Here is a 10,376-nt window from a genome sequence, read left to right as displayed (position 1 = left end):
TCTTTCTCTCTCTCTTCTCTCTCTCTCTCTCTCTCTCTCTCTCTCTCTCTCTCTCTCATTCTCTCTCTCCTTTTCTATAACATTATACTTAAGATGCTAACTAGAGCATGTTACAAGGTAAATAAATAAAAATTATGCAAATCAGGCCAGAGATGTGTCTCAGTAGCTAAGAGTACTCTGTCAGATGACCAGGGTTCAGTTCCCAGAACCTAAATGGTGGGTGCCCCCAATCATCTTTAACTGCAGTTCCAGGAGATTGTAAATCTCCTTCCATTCTATGTTGACACAAATCATCTCATTGTTCCTACATGAAGGGGAATGTTCACACACAAAATATAAAAAATTAAAAGAGTGAGAGATAAAAATAAGAAATCAAAGTATCTGTATTTGAGATGACATGACTTCACACTAAGAACTTTAAAAGTCTTCCCAAATACTCTTAGAACATTTTCAGCTCAGTATCAGAATGTGAAATCATCATACAAAAATAAGTATCTTTTCTACTTACCAAAAACAAAAATATTAGCATTCGTAGCAGTTTTAAAACATAAAAACGCTACACTATAAACCTAATCAAGGAGATAAAAGATGTCTCTAAAATAAAAGTATTATGTCCAAAAATTATTTAAAAATGAAGGAAGGAAAGAAGGAAGAAAGGAGTGAAGGAAAGAAGGAAGGATGCAAAGAAGGAACAAAGGAATGAATGAATGAAGGAAGGAAGGAAGGAAGGAAGGAAGAAAGAAAGAAAGAAAGAAAGAAAGAAAGAAAGAAAGAAAGAAAGAAAGGAAAGACGGCAGTTGAAGAGTTTCTAGGTAGTAGGACGATCCTCCATGCTCATGAACTGGCAGATGTAGTCTCACAAAAATGACAACAAGCCCCATTAAAATACCATTAATCTTCTTCACACAACTAGAAAGAAAAATTTCTTGAATTCATGTAGAAATACAATGTCTGTGGAATAGTCAAAGCAATGGCAGGCAGAGTGAGGAGTGTTGGAGCTACCATGCTATCTGACTTAAAATTGTACCTCAGAGTCTCAGTACCCAAAACAGCATACCAAGGAAAGAAAAGCTAAGAACAACAGAATAGAACACAACACCCAGAGAAAGTCCACATAAATAGAAATAAATAGCCTTCTAATTTCTGATAAAGGCCTCAAAACACATCTTGTGTAATAATTAGCCTTTTCAATAAATGGCACTGGGAAAACTGGATATAATCATATGGAAAATTATATTACATTAGTATAACACACCTTGAACAGAAGTACAACTCAAAGTGAATCAAATATGTTAATTTTATAATGTGAAGTTCAAAACTACTAGAGAAAAAGATAAGCTAAATGCTTCACAATATGAATTTTCTGAATCTGCCTATTTCTTCATCTTGGAATCTATACCTTTCTGCAACTGTGAGGAAAAGGTCTGACTTATTTATAAGTCTCCCTGTCTGTAATTTCTTGCCCAAATAGACTAAGTGGTTGCACTTGGATGTGAATGTTTGTGAGTCTGAGACCAGTTGAAAATTCTCAGCTGCTTGTTAATCTGCCCTGGGTTTGAACAAGGTTATTTTCATTGCAACTACATGATTGGCTAATAACTCCTTAATTTTTAGAGTTGCAAGAGAAAAGCCAACCCTTTCTAACAAGGGTTAATGCTTGTTAACTCTAACAAGAGTAAGTGCCTCAAAATTTATCTTCATCTTTATCATCAGACATTTGTTAAGGCATGTGTAGTGAAGCCTGAGGTAAGAAAACAATTTTTTTAAAAAAAACTGAAGAATAACTGTCAAATATTAGAGAGGAACATGACCTGATTACACATTTCTTCTTCCTAAACAGCTATATAAAATGATCAAGAGCAGAAGACACAAATCTTTGTGGAATGGGCAGTTAGCTGAGTCTACAGAGCTATATGCCACATGGCTCGGTATATTGACACTCTTCTTTCTATGACCGCATTTCTTTGCATCTACCCCTAGAACTTGTCAATAATACAACTATCTCATATTTATTTCTTGACATACAGAATTAAAGTTAATGTAAGGTAGTAGGCTGGGGACATGCTCCATTAGTAAAGTGTTTGATAGCAAGAGTTTTGACCTGAGTGTGTTTCCTCAGCACCCACATAGAAATCTGGGGTTGATATATACACAAACACTCCTCATATCAGGAAAGTGGAAGTGGGCAGACTCCTGCTTCTGGCTGTCTGATCAATCACACTGGCTGAACCGGAAAGCTCCAGGCTCTGTTTCAAATAATAAGATGAAAAGCAATTGAGGAAGAGATCCCATATTAATAATCTCTGACTTGTACACTTCCCTATGCATATATGTACTTAAATTCACATAGACACAGACACACATGAACCTACAAATTATGATGTAAAATGCTAGAGAGGCAAGTAGATATCCTGACAATTAAATACCATGATAACAGGTGACAGGTGACGGCCAGGCTTTATAATTTTATGAAGGGCTTCTTTCTTTGGGAAGGGCTTTCCATTGATAAAGTGTCATTCAACCTCTCTCTCCCATACAAATTTCTTTGTAAAGATGCCTAACAGTGAAGGTGAAGAATAGGAAGAGTCCCTTGGTTTAAGTCTGCAGACTCAGCTGCTTAATGACCTCAGCAAGGAACTCTTCTTTTTGTCCTCCTATATATGCCTCCTTGACTAGCAACCTGTGTTCTCTGCGACCAGAGGCTGAAGGAGCTTCACACAATGTTTTATTTCTGTGTGAAACGAGCACACCACATAGATGACATATTTTGGAGTCAGAAATGTTCTTAATAGTTACACCCAAACTTCAAGGATCAAAAAAAAAAGCTTATCTTGATGAATCATAGATGAAAAAAAAATCTATCAAAAACCATTTTATAAACTACTGTCATTGTTACTAAGCAAAATTTACTCACCTGGCCTAATTCAGGTTTTTACCACTCCTGTGTCACAGAAGATAGATTATGAGGGCCAGAAGAATACCAGGTGCCATATAGCAAATGCAAAATTGAACTTAATTTTGTGAGTACAACCATATATTTATTTGTCCTAGAGCATTAGAAACATAATATTATGATTTAATTACCTGCCAAAATAGTCCAATTTTCTCTGACTTTTCATTTTTTTGCTTTGTTTCTTCTTTAACAGCTATAGTCCCAGATGCCAAAATGTAGGAAATCACCCTTTGACATTGATGCACTAACTATCAACTGGAGTTTGGGAGTGTTGTTTGTGATGCCATCTCTGTCATCCAAGAACATTTGAGACAGTGTTGTCTCATGTATTACAGGCTGACTTTGAACTTTTATGTAGCTAAACATGGCCTTGTCTCCAGCTCCTTAGGGCTGGAATTGTAGACATTTTTATCACCATTCCCCGGTTCATGTGGTGACGTGCATGGGATGTAAGAATTCATATATGCTATTCAAGCACTTCACCTACTAAGCTATGCCCTCAGCTCAGGTCTTGAATTATTATTGATGAAAAAAAAACATGACATTAGGACCTCATTCATGATACAATATAACTGGGACATAGGAACATAAGAGTGTTGTTCTGTGCCTCAGTAATTTATAAATTGGAAAGAGTTTATTTAATAGGTGATATAAGTTTCTGTAAAAGAGCTTGGAAGCCTTCGCATTAAAATTCCATCCACCTATGCAGGTAACATACAGGCCCTACCCAGTGAAGGCAGGACTCAAACAGAGGCAGCATTAAAGAAAAGCACCTCCGTGTAGTGCTCAGCCAGCCTTCATCACTCAAGGAAAGCATAAAGAGATCTAGAGTCAAACGCAGATGGCTTTTAACAGACGCTCCAAGGCATGTGACAGCAGTGATGCAAAGCAGGGTATTACTAGGAAGCTGTAGTTAGAGCACGCAGGGAAGCCGCACTATGGGAGAGAGGCTGGCAACCAACTTCTGTGCTGAGACACGTGAGAAGCTGGCCATGCACTGCAACCACATGTCTGGGGGTTTTGTTCCTCTCTTTGGTTCACTTAGGTTTGTGTTCCTATTTATGGGCAAAATGAAGTCTTGTCTATAATGGAGGCTTTAATTATTAAGCCTGAATTCTTTCTATATAAATATATGAATAGTATAATTGCATGCCTCCTATATATAATCTCAATCTTTAAAATGCTTGTCAAGGACGCCTATTGCCATTTATGCACGAGGAAATAGAACCACAATACCATTAATTGGCATGCTTAAAAATAAGCGTAGGTGAGTGTAAAACATCAGTCAAAATGCTATTTAACATTATTCTTTAACAACAGTGTGTTGCAGCCCTGCTAAATGACAACTATGTACCATATGATGAGTCTCACATTTCTTCTTTGCTCTAAGAGTTCTATCACATGGACCCTGACTCTTTCGAAATTCCTAAGTTAGCTAAACACATTTTTTTATGACCTTCATCCTATATACAATTAAGGGCCAAACAAATTCACTGGCATTGATATTTCAGGCCATGGTTCTGTACAGAAGCATTGTGAAGCCCTTGCATTGATTTTTTTAATTATATATTCTTTCAGCGACATAATGGAGACTTGAGCCAAATAATTTGCCTTTAGCAAGACAAGTACTTTCTCAATCAACTGTGTCATTAACTCTTTCTAAAGTCCCAAATTTTCTCCTAAAGCTGGCCACACTCCAGCTTGTATCTCCTAGCAGCAGGCAAGATAAGATCGTTACCATGTCTGCTCATTTTCATTTTATCACAAACACATTTTGTTGCTTATTTACTCTGGTTGTCACCAGTCTCATAATTGTCCTACCTCAGCCTCTTGAGTTGTGTACAGGTTCACATTCATGATCTCATGTTTATATTTGTTTGAATTATGATGTAGAAAACTTTAGGAAATATATGTTTCTAACATTACTTTATAGTATTCCAACATAAATTAAACTTGAAAACTCTATTGCTAAAAAGCATTTCTTCTGAAAAATATTTAAGGAGTTAGGTAGTCCCATGTAAGGTAGTGATGAAAAGTACTTATTTGTCTTCTTTATAAATATTGTAAGTCACAGGGTCCTTGACAACACAGGGAACATAAGAATTGTTACTGGTTTAAGGGAAGAGAACTGTAGATCTGAGTTTATTTTATAGTGACCATGGCAGAAGTTATTTTCTCTATAAATGCTTGGAAAAATGCTTCAGTTTTATTAAAAAAATTTAACAGTAATATTCACACACTCTCTTGCTTTAGACAGCATAGAATAAGTCATTGGGTCCATGCTGATTCTGGGCACTCCTCATTTGGAGATATTTGCCTTCAAAAATATTGTGCTGTTATTCTATGTGTCCACTCCACAGTAAAACTCCACATACCATGTGAGGAATATCAACATATGTTTGTGTGTATGTATTTGTGTGTGTGTGTGTTTGCTGTTGTTGCTGCTATTGTTATTGTATGGGGTTAAGACTATGATCACACACCTCTAGCTGATTTTCTTCATCTCTAATCACTGAAAATAATTTAACTTCCTCATATATGGTGGCTTTAGGGGCAATTCTGTCATACACATTTGTTGTGTAAAGTGGATGAGGGAATTACAGAAATTTGCCCCTGGATCTGAAAGAAGAACACAAGAATAGGCCTGTTCTATTAGTCTGAATTGTTATTTTAAATGACAAGGCAGAAAGTGCTGTTTGTACCAAACAAACACCCTGGTCATGTTGAAGACACCTAGAAGTAGATCAAATTGAGAGAAAGAGAAGACATAAGAAAAGACCAGCCAGGATTTCCTACTGCGATACTCCCCATCCCGGGATATTGTGCTGCCAAACCTGTGGGGCTTGCTACAGATCCTTTTAACAAGGGTATAGATACATACATTTCCTGACCTGTTTTATATCATACCTCAAAAAGCATGCTCCTGAGATTATCAGTGCAAACCTGTAGTCAACACTATTCAGGAGTCTCAGATAGGAGGATTATGAATTTGTTGACAATCTGGGAAAGTAAGCAACAAAATCTCTGTATGACAGGACAGTCTTGAGCTAAAAATAATCACATTTTAACACATCACAAGAAAAGAAAGTAGGTGTATATATCATGTTGTGTATGCTTGCATGATTCTGAACTACACTGTTTCACCCCATGAATTAGATATAGAGTTTCTGTGATGACATTTGGAGAACATTAAAGTGGTAAAATGAATATTAAACAATTCGTTCAAGAAAATATGAAGTTACATCTTCCTAAATCATTTTTAACCAAGCTTTGTTCTAATATAAAAACAAACAAGCAAAACTCAAGAGCAGTGTAACTCATGGCCGTATGTTAAATATATTCAACAAATTGCTATCATTTGTGCACATATTGCTATAGATATATGTACTTGGCATTACTGAGATAACTATACACATATCAAAGATATGTAAATCTGAACAATGTATCAGTAGTATGAAGGTCATGTCCGCAAATTTATAACACTAGCATAAGACATGTTTTTACATGATAGATATGCCTTATGATTTACAAACATATGTAGACAGGCCAAGACACAAAATGAATTAAGGCATTTTGTTAAAGGCAAAGAACATTGGAGGAAACATGTTACCCATTTGTAAGTCTCTTTATGAAACTACAATAACCAAAAGGTTAATTAGTTGATCACTGGTTGGGAGATTAATATATACATTCTAATAATATAGAATATTCTGTGCAGAAATATACTCAAAAATATAGCAGATAGGACATGAAGGAGAGCAAGAAAAATATCTATGTTTTCTCACTTGATCACAAAAGTATTAATTGTATTACATGTGATGCATTTTTTATATTATTGATGCAATTATAGTGTGTACATATGTTGTACTGAATGTGAACGAACTAGTGGACCAAGCCTGCTATTAAGGTTGCAATTATAAGGATCAGTTGTCCTACCCTTAATCTTCTAGAATCACTTTCACAGTTTTCAGATGTGCTTGGGGTGTACCTTCTGAGACGAGCCTTATCTGGACTTACATGTGTCCACCCTGCCCTTTTGAGAGAGCTCTAAATGTTTTCTCACTTGTTCTACTGCTGTCAGCCTTGCTTCTGGCTTCTTGACTGGGAGAACCATTCTTCTGTATTGCTTCTGGCATCTGTACTAAGAGTATCATTCTTCTGTATCGTAAATAACTTTTCCCAGAAGAGAAAGGGAAACCCCAGGCATTTACCTCTACAGCATTCCTCTTACTTTAGGTTATGTTGCTCCATGTTCTGGTTTCCCGTACTTTCTATTGTAAAAAAATATCAGCATTGCTTCTCATAAATAGATGGATTAGTCTTTTCAATTACTGTACAGGACAATAAGTGTGATATTTGTTTACAGAGACCTGAAAGTTGGCATTCATCTGTAATGGTTCCTCTTAAGTCTCAATTTGATTTGATTGAAGGAATTTTAGTGTATTAATATTAAATATATGTGGGAGGGCATTTTCATAGAAGATTGGTATGTGAAACAGAAATTCAAGGGTGCAGACACACTCTGAAGTGAGTAAAAGCACGTAATAAGAAAGAAAACTATGTACATTTAAAGCTGAAAGAGGAAGATCATAGAGTTCCTCTCTGCTATCTGTGATTCCTGGCCTCCAATGATCTGCTTCCTCCATCCCACGCTCTGTTTCTATGATGTTCTGCTTCAATTTTATTTTCCATTAATTATAGCTAAGTCTACAACAATACCAGCACATTATTCATTTTTGTCATCATCTCTTAAAGACAAACGTCTATCATACACTGATGTTCTAATTTTTTTCTGTAACTTGCCAGTTCTGTAATTCTGTGATCATTATTTTAAGTTCTGGAAAGATAAATAAACTACAATATAACCAGCACTGTTCCCAACACTGCTGATAACATATATCATGAAAACTAGAATGGACAAACAGTTCAGCTGAGGTGTCTAGTAGACTCTTCCTACATTGCTTTCACTTCCCTAAATTATCCTTGCAGGAAAAACTCTACAAGGTTTAATTTGTCTATTTCTTAAGCATAAAACTAAGGATCTGGGGTCCAAAGTAAATTAAGAGTTTTAGCTTAGTTCTGGCTGAAACTTATGTCATTTGCCTTTTGATGAAAATGCTTTCTATGGATGCAGAATCAGGGTTGGGCAATGATTTTGTAGAGGATTTCTAGCCTAGTGTTTATAGTATTGAGTGGTATCCAAAACATTTCAAAAATAAATAAATATAATGAATCTCTGGATAGGAATAAATAACTTCATTAAGGGGTAAATTAGTATGTGCTGCTGAAAAATACCAGGTTTCTTGCTAAACCCATAATGACTCTGTCGGTCAAGATATCTCTTTCCTTTCTCTCTGTCTCCGTTCTTCCCCCATATCGACCATCAAGTCCATTCAAAGAGAGGGAAGAGTAATAATATGAGTGAAGGGGTCAAGACCATGTTGGGAATTCCCACAGAAACACCTGACCTGAGCTAATGGGAGCTCACTGACTCTCAACTAGCAGCAAGGGAACCAGCATAGGACCAAACTAGGCCCTCTGAATGTGGGTGACAGTTGTATGGCTGGGACAGTCTTGGAGCTATTGCAGTGTGGCCAGGATTTATCTATCCCTTCTGCTTGAACTGACTTTCTGGAGTCCATTCTCTTAGGAGGGATACTTTGCTCAGTCTAGATATAGTGGGGAGGGCCTTCATCCTGCCTCAAAGCAATACGCTAAAGTTTCTTGACTTCCCATGTGAAACCCTACCCTCTCTGAGGAGTGTATGGGGGTTGGGGAAAGGGAGTAAGGGCAGGGAGTGGAAGGAAGAAAGGGGGAACTTGGATTGGTATAGAGAATTTCAATTAAAAAATAAAATAAGGAAGAAAGTTTTGGACTTGTAATTACAAATAATTTCCTTTCATTAGAACGCCTCCCTTTCTTTAAAGAAGATATGGCTAATGTTAAAAATGACTGACAAATATTTTTATCCTTCACACTTTTATAAAAAGGTGATGTCTAGACATATGGATAAAATATACATGACACATTTCTTAGCTAATTGTCAGTGCATTGCTTAGTGACAATGCTTCCTGCAAGGCTATCTAAATGTCATTATATTCTGAAATTCTCTACATAATTAATAATACAAGATTGAATGGTTTGTAGCTGAGCAATTTTCTATTTTCATTCTAAAGAAAGAACATTAATCATTACTCCTTCAGAATAGAATTGCTGTTTAGGAAAGTGCCTAAGAGTCTCTGCTATTAACAGTGGCATGTAATATATTTGCTTGACGACAGAAAATAAGAAACAACAGTGTCCATTTGTATGGTGCTTAACAGCCTAAATCTTCTCCCCTGGAGTTCTGAATTGCTTATTGTTCAGGGGTTTATTAACTCTTATGTGACAATAGCTTAGGATAGGAATACTCTCCTATGGGTATCCTGGAATAAATGAATAAATAAATAAATATAAAAAAATAAAAAAACAATCATTCTATCATTCTGGAACCTTTTGGAAACATTTCAACATGTGAATTATATTGGCTTTTCAACTTTTTCTCTTCTTTGGATAAGAATCAATTTTAATTCCGTGCATCATTTTGGCAAGTTAATTGAATCCATGGCTTAAACTACCAATCAAAAGAGAACTAGTTTACTTACAGCACTTATAGTAATTCTTACACGGTCTTTCTTGTTAAGTGTGCATTAAGGTTGTTTACCTTGACAGCCAGAAGAAAAGAAAACATCAGTAAAGTCAGTACCTGGAGAGGCAGTAAGCCCTGTAACAAGAGAATTGCTGAAATAACTGTTTCAGGTTTTTAAAGCAATAGAGTTCTCCTGAATGTGAATTCCACTCAGAGGCAAACACATAACATCTTACTGCAGAATGCAGGATTGATTTGGTGTATTCTTACAATGCTGACATTGCGTTCATTGATTATTTAAAATGATCAGTTCAATTTTTTTGCTACTGTAATGTCAATGCTATTTTACTTGTAAGATTACACAAGGAATCTGTGTACCCAACACACATATCATCTAATAATTAGCTAGACATTGTGGCCAATTCCATTTATCTCAGCATTTCAGAAGTGATAGAAAGAAGATTTTGAATTCACAATCAGTTTAGGCTACTGAACAAATCTGAGGCTGGGTTAGGGTGTATGATACTGCCACAAATGACTAACACGCGTGTTGTTTCTGCTGACCCCAGAGAAATACATACATTGGACCAGAGTCTGTTTCTATCAGCCTAAAAGTTTCCACCCATGCCTGAATTCCACTGAAAATTTTCTTGTAAAAACAAAATATATATATATATACATATTACAGATGATAGATAGATAGATATAGATAGATAGATGATAGATAGATGATAGATAGATGATAGATGATAGATAGATAGATAGATAGATAGATAGATAGATAGATAGATAGAT

Source organism: Microtus ochrogaster, chromosome 18, assembly GCF_000317375.1.
Source record: "Microtus ochrogaster isolate Prairie Vole_2 chromosome 18, MicOch1.0, whole genome shotgun sequence".
NCBI lineage: Eukaryota > Metazoa > Chordata > Mammalia > Rodentia > Cricetidae > Microtus > Microtus ochrogaster.
Note: the sequence above shows the minus strand (reverse complement) of the source record.